A 10,240-nucleotide genomic window follows, 5' to 3' on the forward strand; every position below is an offset into this window, starting at 1 on the left:
TGGTTAATATGATTTATTCTTAAATTCATGAGTCTTCTATTTTCTTTTTCTTTTTTGAAGTCTTTAGTATGTTAGTGAAATGAGAAGTATTAAGAGGGATACACCTCCAAATATCGAGTACTCAACATAAAAATCCTGTCTCCTATACCATAATATGACTGTATTGGTGGATGAGATACTGTACAAAGTTTTCATTGTATAGGAAATCCAAAATAGCAAAATATTTTCAGATTGTTTGCCTTCCAAAAACTCTTAAATAATATAGCTTATTTAGATGATTGATTTAGGTATCCTGCTCATACATTCAAAACATGACATTATAAATCACATCTTTTCATTTGAAAGGAGTAAATGATATTCATATTTTGATGTGATTTATTATTTTGAGGTTGAACACAATGTGACTTTATCTATAAAGTGTGAAGGTATATTAGAATGTATTCTTAAAGTCACAAAAGTTGGCTATAGCTATTATTTGGTTCTTTGAAAAGCAGCAACAGTATTTTTTTAGATGCTTTAAATTAGTATTGATCTTAAAGCTGTGATAATATAGACCATCATAAGACACACTATACTGATGTATCCATTTAGTAACAAGTTTGCACTTTCATTTTACTAAGAAGCATCTTTGGGGCAAAGAACTGGTTTTACAGCTTTGTTCTTCTTCATGACAACAATTGGGTGTAGATCTAGAGAGAGAAAATCATTTGGGAAATGTTGAAAATCTACAAAAATGTATTTGGAGAAATTAAAAACTGATCATCTCATTACAACCATTTTATACATTTTCATGGTAATTACTACTATTTCAGAAAAGTCATGTCATATTAGTTCACTTGTATTTGCATTCAATCTCCAGATATCCCTTGTTCAGCAACTTATTTAATTTTCCTAATCCTATTTACCACAGATCATGTATATTCTTTGTTTTCTTGGTATTCGTAACCTGTGGTATTAGAATTAGATTTATTTTCTCATTTTTTTGAAATATGATTGACATTTAACATTATATTAGTTTCAGGTATACAACATGTTTCAATAATTGTGTATACTGCAAAATGATCACCACGAGGTCTAGTTAACATTCACTACTACATATAATCACAACTTTTTTCTTGTGATGAGAACTTTAAGATCTAAAATCTAAGCAACTTTCAAATATGCAATACAGTATTATTCATTATAGTCACTATGCTGCACATTACATCCCTAGCACTTATTTATTTTATAACTAGAAGTGTGCACCTTTTGACCACCTTCACCCATTTTGCCCACCCCCTGCCTCTGGCAATCACCAAACTGTTCTCTGTACCAAAAGTTCAGAGGTATTTTGTTTTTGGTGTGTTCTGTTTTTAGATTCCACATATAAGTGAGATTTTACGGTATTTATCTTTTTCTGTCTGATTTACTTCATTCAGCATAATACCCTTGAGGTCTATCCATGCTGTTGCAAATGACAAGATTTCATTCTTTTTTATAGCTGAATAATACTCCATTATATATGTTATACTTCATATATATTCTATATCTAGATACATAAATATGAATTTATAGATATATAAAATGTATTTATTTATATATACACATATAATCAGATTTTCTTCATGCATTCATCCATCAATGGATACCTAAGTGTTTTTAGGTCTCAGCTATTATAAATAATGCTGCAATAAAATGGGACTGTAGATAATTTTTCAAAGTAGTGTTTTCATTTTCTTTGTATAAATGCCCAAAACTGGAATTATTGAATCATATGATAGTTTTTGTTTTAATTTTTTGAGAAACCTCTATACTGTTCTCCACAGTGACTACACCAATTTACATTCCCACCAACAGTGCATAAGACTTCTTCTCCATATTCTCGCCAAAACTTATTATTTCTTGTCCTTTTTATAATAACCATTCTAAAAGGTGTGAGGTAATATCTCATTGTGGTTTTTTTTTTTTTTTTAATTTATTTGACAGAGAGAGACACAGCGAGAGAGGGAACACAAGCAGGGGGAGTGGGAGAGGGAGAAGCAGGCTCCGCGCGGAGCAGGGAGCCCAATGCGGGGCTTGATCCCAGGACCCTGTAATCAGGACTTGAGCCGAAGGCAGACGCTTAAGGACTGAGCCACCCAGGCGCCCCTCATTGTGGTTTTGATTTGCATTTCCCTGATGATTGGTGATGTTAAGTACCTTTTCATTGGCCATCTGTATATCTTCTTCAGGAAAATGACTATTCAGATCCTCTGCCCATTTTTTAAATCAGATTATTTGTTTTTTGTTATTGAGTTGTTTGAGTTTTTTATATTTTTGGTATTAACCCCTTAACAGATATATCACTTGCAAATATTTTCTTCCATTCAGAATGTTGCTTTTTCATTTTGTTGATGGTTTTCTTTGCTGTGAAGAAGCTTTTTAATTTGATAGAGCTCTACCTGCTTATTTTTGCTTTTGTTGCCTTCGTTTTTGGTGTCAAATCCAAAACCTTATCGCCAAGATTGATGTCAAGGAGCTTATTGCCTATGTTTTTTTCTAGGAATTTTATGGTTTCAGTCTTACATACCTCTTTAATTCATTTTGTATGCTGTAATATAGTGGTATAGTTTGCATTGCTATTTATTTATTTGTTTATTTTTAATTTTCACCATGCCTATTACACAAATGATTTTGAATGACTTACAATTCTGTTGTTTTTTTAATTTTTCTATTGAGATATAATAAACATACAACATTATATAAGTTTAAGGTACACAATGTGCTGATTTGATACATTTATAGATGGCAGTATGATTACCACCGTAACGCCAGCCAACGCCTCTATCACATCACATAATTATCATTTCTCTTTCTATTGTTTTTAAAACAAACCCTTATTAAATATCATGGCACAGAGGTCATTATGCTTGTAAAATTAAATGTAGGAGGAAGACAGAAAGGGAGATAATTCTTCCAGAAACTTGCCCACAATGATTACTATATTTGAACACTCGATTTTGTGTTGAACATGGTAAGAATCAAAGCAGAAATGGAACTGTGGTGGTTTCTATGTTTCTCACTATAAAGTAAAAAGAAATGCCAAGTTCTACAGAATAAATGCATTTTCTTAAAATTATATACTAAGGGAACTTCGACAGGTATTTTTCAGAAGATGAAAACATGCCCATCTTTTAACTCTTGGTCTTACTAAAAGTTAAGAAAAAGTATAAGTACATAATTCAGTGGACTGTGAGCTCAACCAAGAAAGTCTAAATATATTTTCTGCTTATCTAAAATGATTCAAGGATATTACTTGGAAAATAAAAAAAAGATAAATGAATGGATAATAGTCTTTATAGCTTTTACTTAATATACTTAATTCATAAATTCTTCCCTATCAATGATGAGCACCTTGCCAAATGTAGATAAATTTATTACCACCATATGATTATGATAGTCTTTCCTGTGATAAAAATCCAGAATTATCTGCTCGTGACACAGTGACTTAAAACTATTAAATTTAAATCCACTAATGTGTTTAAAGGTTTTTTTGTATGTAATGTCAGGAGATCATGAAAATTCAAAAGCCTAAATTTTGTCAGCTGAAGTATCTTCTGTGTCCTGGGAGAATATTTTCTCAGTAAGTTGCAGAAGATTTTTATCATAAATCAATCCTTCAGATTTATTTTAGGAGTTCCAATCCTTGATGCTATGCATTGTGTGCATATACATTTTTTAGGTGTCTAGGATGATACTAGACTAAAATAAAATTCTTTATACCCAAACAATAAGAATTTCTTATTAAAGTGGACACTCAAAAAAACATGATTTTTACCACATTGCGAAGGGTCTGAGATTCTGCTTGTCTTTGCTTGTGTTTAAAATAACAAGCACTTTGTCTGGTAAGTGGCACACAAAGATCCAGTTATCAATGAATTTTACATATCATGCTGATTGCAGCTTTACTCCCAAGGAAACAGTCAACAGCTCTTTTTCTTTTTTTCTTTTCTTTTCTTTTCTTTTTTTTTTTTTTAAGTAGGCTCCACACCCACTGTGGAGCCCAGCACAGGGCTTGAACTCACAACATTGAGATACATTAAGATCAAGAGTTGGACACTTAACTGACTGAGCCACCCAGGTGCCCCAGAAGTTGTCAACAACTCTTAAATTTAGCAGGTGTTATTGTGCAGTTGAGTTTGACAATCTCAGGAAAGGTACTGGAATGGGAGTTGACCTGGACTTTCCTATTTTATCCCTAGTTAGAGAAGTCATTACGTACCATTTCTGCTTCTCAATGGGGTAATGATACTGTCCTCTGTGGGTGCTGAGTTGACATCTCTTGCCCCCACAATTTATGGTACAATTTTTAGCGCCTTGTGTCATGTAGCATTATATAACTACTATTAATTTAACCTACTCCTCTAAAATTATTTTTCTGCTTACCTAGTAGATTCCCTCTATTTTGTCTTTTCTTCTTTGTCATCTTTTGGATTGTTTATGGCATTAAATGAGGCCTGCTCAGCCAAATTAGAGTGAAGGCCTTACTCATTTAGTCTTCATTTATCCTTTCTTCCCTCTCATTAATGTCAGCAGCTGACTTTGAGCACTTAGTGGGTGCCACTTCTGCGTTCTAAGTGCTTTACAAATACTAACTCTTTTTAGAGGGAGATGAGAGAGTTAAATGTCGACGGTTCTCCAGAAGGTATTTTAAATCTCAGATTTGTTGTAATGGAGTGTTAGGTTATATTGAAATATGTTAAAATCCTTTTTAAAAACATCATTTTTAAAGAGAAGCTATTATATAGCAGAGAAACAGTGAACAAAATGTTACCATGCAGATTTGTCTTTGATTGAAAAGAGATGAAACTGCTCAAGTTAGTTTGTAATTTGGTGGTGAAAGTAGGCTTTTCTTATCAGAAAACAAAAATGACAAGTTTAGATCCTGACTTTATACGAATGGAAAAAGATGCAAAGTGACATAATCTGAACTATTTCTATTTTTAATCTGCATGTGAAAGTTCCAAAAATAAGATGAGGGAAGTGACATCCTTAAACCTAGTGGTGACATTTTCTTTTAGAAAACTTCTTAATGATTGAAGATCAGAGCTATCTCCAAACAATATCATAAAATAGTTTGCAACAACGAAGTATTTTCACAATTACTAAGGATAATTCCTACATTTCTGTAGCACTAGTTACTTCAAAGCATTTCTTTAAATATCATTCATCAATACTCACATCTTATCTATATCTATATTCTCTTATCTATAATCCTATAGATCTTATTCATAAGATAGATTTTATTATTCTCATTTTAAAGGAAAGAAAATTGACGCTTAACAAAAGCAAGTGATTTATTTGAAAGAAAAGCATATACGGTGGAACATAGTATTATGACTTCTGTCCCTAGTGCTCTGAGTTCAGATTTCCAGAACACTACAACTGTCTTTCATTCAGTACCTATGTTTGCTCAGTTCATGAGTTTCCAATTTTTGGAAGCAAAGTAAATCATTAAATAAATATTTACTTTAAAGTAGAAAGAATGTTGAATTTAAATTAAGCATTGAGTGGCACTGATTGATTTTAAATGAAAACAACATAACTTGTACTTAGATGTTTCTATTTTTTTTAAATGTTCCTTCTCTTCCTATTTATTTTATTTTCATGTTGTTAGTTGTTTGTGAAATAATAATGTTACAGATCACGGGAGAAAAATGAGTTTTCTCTCTCCTACCAATAGCCTGTAGTAATGGAAATATAGAAGATTACTCTCTGATAGTTAAATTAGAAAAATCAATGAACCTAATGAATGAACTGTCTGGTTTCAAATGGTTTCTGGTTAATGGCCTTATAAACTTCCATGAAATTATCTGTGAGATCCAGAAAAAAGATGTAAATTCACAAGACCTAAATATTAAGACTATCATGTAATATATTACTGGTATATGAGAAGAATTTCTACTAAATATAAGCTAGGAGGAACTAGATGAAGGGTGGGAAGTGGTTTTCCTTCTGTATATTGCTCCATGAAACATAATGAGATCCTTCAGGTGAAAGAACATGAGAAAACATAAGATGCTTCTCACCAGTACATGGCCTCTTGCTCAGAGAGCCAGGGTCTATTCCAACAGAAAACTGCACAACCACTTACTGCTAAATGGCAGTGATTGTAGTTTTTTACATAATCCCCTATACAGCATGTCGGACTACCTAGTAGAATAAAGAAAAAAATCCCACTAAGAGCATGTGGCTTGCTAGATGAAGTAGATGTGAAATATAAAAATTCAACACTAACCTGTTCTCAGGTTGTCTGAGATAAGGTTTTTAACCAGTACTCAAATACTCATCCCCAATTCTGCTTTGCAAACACAGGTTTGAATATATTTCCCATTATTACAGGAAAAATCAATATTCAAAACACCACCAGTGAACAAAATGGGAATTCTAAAGGAAAATTGCACCATAAAAGACGGGATCTCCAAAACAGACCAAAAAAAATAAGCAACTTACTGATATGAATTATTTCCTGGAATAGCTCATCTACTCCTAACATTGAAAATTTTGGCAAATGGCTTACTATTCTATGCCTCAGTTTTCTCATCTATAAAATGAGGGCAATAATTGTTCTACTTTATGCCTTTGCTCTTGGGATTGAAGGTGCTAACCTACATGGAGTGTGAAGAGCCATCATAAACCCTCAATACATGCTTCTCTTGCTCCCCCACTCCCCAACTATTTGTTCTCATGAGACAACAAAGTAGAAAACTTTTTATGATATTCCATATGATACTAAAATATGTAGCCACTCTAGAAAAGAAGCAGGGATCTATAAAAAGAAGCAGCTGTGACAGAAAGATAGAGTAACATGCAAAGAAAAGAGGTTGAGTAAAGCTACATAAGTGAAAGTTGAAGGACATTTCACATTGTCTCAGCAGGATTAAAATAATCCAACAAAATAATAAAGATAAACATTAATAATGTGGGAACTGAACCAGATACTAATTTCACATCAATTCAATTTATATGTATTGAACATGTACTATGGGCCTAGCATGTACCAAACTCTTGGAATAAACTGGAAAAAAAATGGTGGATTAGAGATAGTCCCAGCCTTCAAGGGAAACCAATCTCTCTCTCTCTCTCTCTCTCTCTCTCCCTCTCCCCCATCCTCCATCCTTCCTAATCTACCCGCCTGGGTAGAGGTAGAGTGATTGTTTCAGGAATGGGCCAAAGACTCAGGTTAGTTCTGGCAGAGGAAATTATAGGGGCTATAAGAAAAGAACGTATTTTTCACTGATCTTGAACCTGAGAAAATTCAAGGCCGGATTTTTAACCACAAGGAGAGAAGTTTTCTGAGCATGAAGCAAACACAGGATGGAGAAAAACAAACCCAAAGAAACAAAACAAAAACAAAGTATCCTGGATGACATCATTTGAGTTTCTAGATCACTTGGGCCTGAGCTACTCCAGACATTTTCAGTTACATGAAACCATATACTCTCTTTCTGCTTAAGCCAGTTTGCATTGCTATTTTATTTATTTATTTAGCCACTGGCAACTGAGTGATAGTAATGCACCATAGTTAACTAGGCATTTCCAAGACCATCTGGTTTGAACAAACATCAGTTAAAGAGACAGATAAAAGGTCTGATATAAAATATAAACAAACCAGTTTTTAAAATTCACATGGGTAAAAATGCAAATATTTGACAGATTTTGAATATGTGGTAAGATATTGAATTGATAATGTTATGAATCTTTAAAGGTAATCCAAAATTGCTATTTATTCACTATCCACCAATCATTCATTTATTTAAGAGAAATCTTATAAATTTTCTTCAAACTTTGAGAAAGAAGACTTCAGATTAAGGCCAATTTATCAAGATTTATTTACCCCAAAGTGCATACATCCTGCTGAGTCTACCTACATTTCTCCACTGTCTAGCATGCTGGATTTCCCCAGGGGAAATGCTTTCGAACATGTACTTATCCCTGCCTCCAGAACCATTTGAACACTGCCAGACTGTGATATCATGAAGACCATGAGTACAGACTGGCAGAACCAGGTTGTATACATTGATTGGTACAAATGGTTTCAAAAGTACAATGGGGCTTAAAGTTAAAAGAGAAATAATAAGTTGATGACATCCATAAGCAGAGGCAGTGAGACTCCATGGCAAGAATTTTAAGGTATCAGAAATCTCTCTCCTAAACATTGAATTTTTACATTGGTGATCCATTATTTCGAAACTTTTAAGTCCTCTAATAAAATGCAAATGATTTTGGGAGACATAGCAGTTCAGTTTAGTATAGCAAAGACTGGTATATACACCAGACTCTTTGCTTGGCTCTGGGGATAGGGACTAAGGAGAAAGGAAGCCTAAGGGAGAGGGGCTTGTCTGGCAGACAGGTTGGTCCACATCACCCACTGTTTAGATTACACTGACCAGACCACAGGATTGAGGTTAGAATGGGACCGGCAAGGACATGGAGCCCAAGAGGGAGGGGACAGGTCACTTAAAGCAAGGGAAAGTAACCCATTGACAACACGGTTTTGCTGAGAGCTGGTTTTACATAGTAAGAAAGGATTCTTCAAAGCATTATGAGTCAAAGCATTATGTACTTCTTTCCTATAATATATTGAGGAAGATTTTCCAACACAAATTTCTCTTCTTGTGATTCTATCTTCATGTGAGGAGAGCCCTCCATGTTGCCTAATTTTCCTTCCATTTATCCTGCAAATATGTAGTAGGCACTGCTATCTGCAAGTCAAAATATGCTGGCTTTATAAACAAAGATTCAGAATCAGAACACACTTTTCATTGCCAAATAGCAAAATATGGTTGAAAAACTTCCTTTGGGTACACATGGCTTGAATAAAATGATTCCTCTGGAGAACCTACAAGGTAAGCTCAGCTTTCATTCACAACAACACAACTGTTTATTTTAAAACGAAACTCTTATTTTCTCATTCCATTCATTATTATAGATCTAATCTAGGTTAAACTTCAAAAATTTCCAGTATATTCTGTATCAGTCTTAAACATTTTTTAAAAATAAGAACTGTTTGATCAGTGATAGTTATCAATTCCATTTTGTAGGCTGTACAAGACTTCCTAATCCTGAGATATGTATAGATGAAAAGACACTAATGCTTATTGACTACCTACTAAGGGCCAGGCGGTGTGCTGCTGGGGGCTTTTATAGATTTTTTTACAATATGCTTTATGTTTTCCTATCTTTGAAAATATTACTCTTTTTTTTAAAAGATTTTATTTATTTATTTGACACAGAGAGAGAATTAGCGAAAGCAGGAACACAAGCGGGGGGAGTGGGAGAAAGAGAAGCAGGCTTCCCCCAGAGCAGGGAGCCCAATGCGGGGCTCGATCCCAGGGAAGCAGGGAGCCCGATGCAGGGCTTGATCCCAGGACTCTGGGATCATGACCTGAGCCAAAGGCAGACACTTAACGACCGAGCCACCCAGGTGCCCCTGAAAATATTACTCCGATGTTAGCACAAATGGAATATGATATAGCCTGTGAATTTGTCGTTAGTTCTCACTTTTCTGTTTTTCTTTTTTTTAAAGATTTTATTTATTTATTTGACAGAGAGAGACAGTGAGAGAGGGAACACAAGCAGGGGGACACGGAGAGGGAAAAGCAGGCTTCCTGCCGATCAGAGAGCCCGATACGAGGCTTGATCCCAGGACCCTGGGATCCTGACCTGAGCCAAAGGCAGACGCTTAACTACTGAGCCACCCAGGTGCCCCAGTTCTCACTTTTCTTTTTCAACATGGAATCAGAAAAGAAAGCATCAAGGGTACCATTCTTGTGCTTCACTATTTAGTAATACCTTTTAAGAAGTGCTTTTCAATGTATCAGTCTTGTGAAATGTTTAAAGTTGTATTTTTGAACTTTTATTATTTTAATTATAAAATGACCCATGATATTGTATAAAAGTTAGAAAACATAGGTAAATTCTACAAATAGATGTGAATAAAAACTGATACAGAAGGGGAGGAGTTGGGGGATGGGATAAACGGGTGATGGGTATTAAGGAGGGCACATGTTGTGATGAGCACTGGGTGTTATACTCAACTAACCTTAAACATCCAGTAACAAAGTGCTCTTTGATGAAAATTGCTGCTACCCTAACATATATTAACCATTCCAAAGACATGTCCAAGTCTAGAGTTTCCAGCTCATGGAATTGGTTCTGGCTTCTCACCAAGAGTGTTATTCTCAAAGGTTTTCTAGCTTCACTGCAAGCTCAGTATTGG

This window comes from Mirounga angustirostris, unplaced genomic scaffold (assembly GCF_029215605.1).
Source record: "Mirounga angustirostris isolate CCGP_5_RB_7025 unplaced genomic scaffold, mMirAng1.0.hap1 SCAF_1, whole genome shotgun sequence".
In the NCBI taxonomy this organism is placed as follows: domain Eukaryota; kingdom Metazoa; phylum Chordata; class Mammalia; order Carnivora; family Phocidae; genus Mirounga; species Mirounga angustirostris.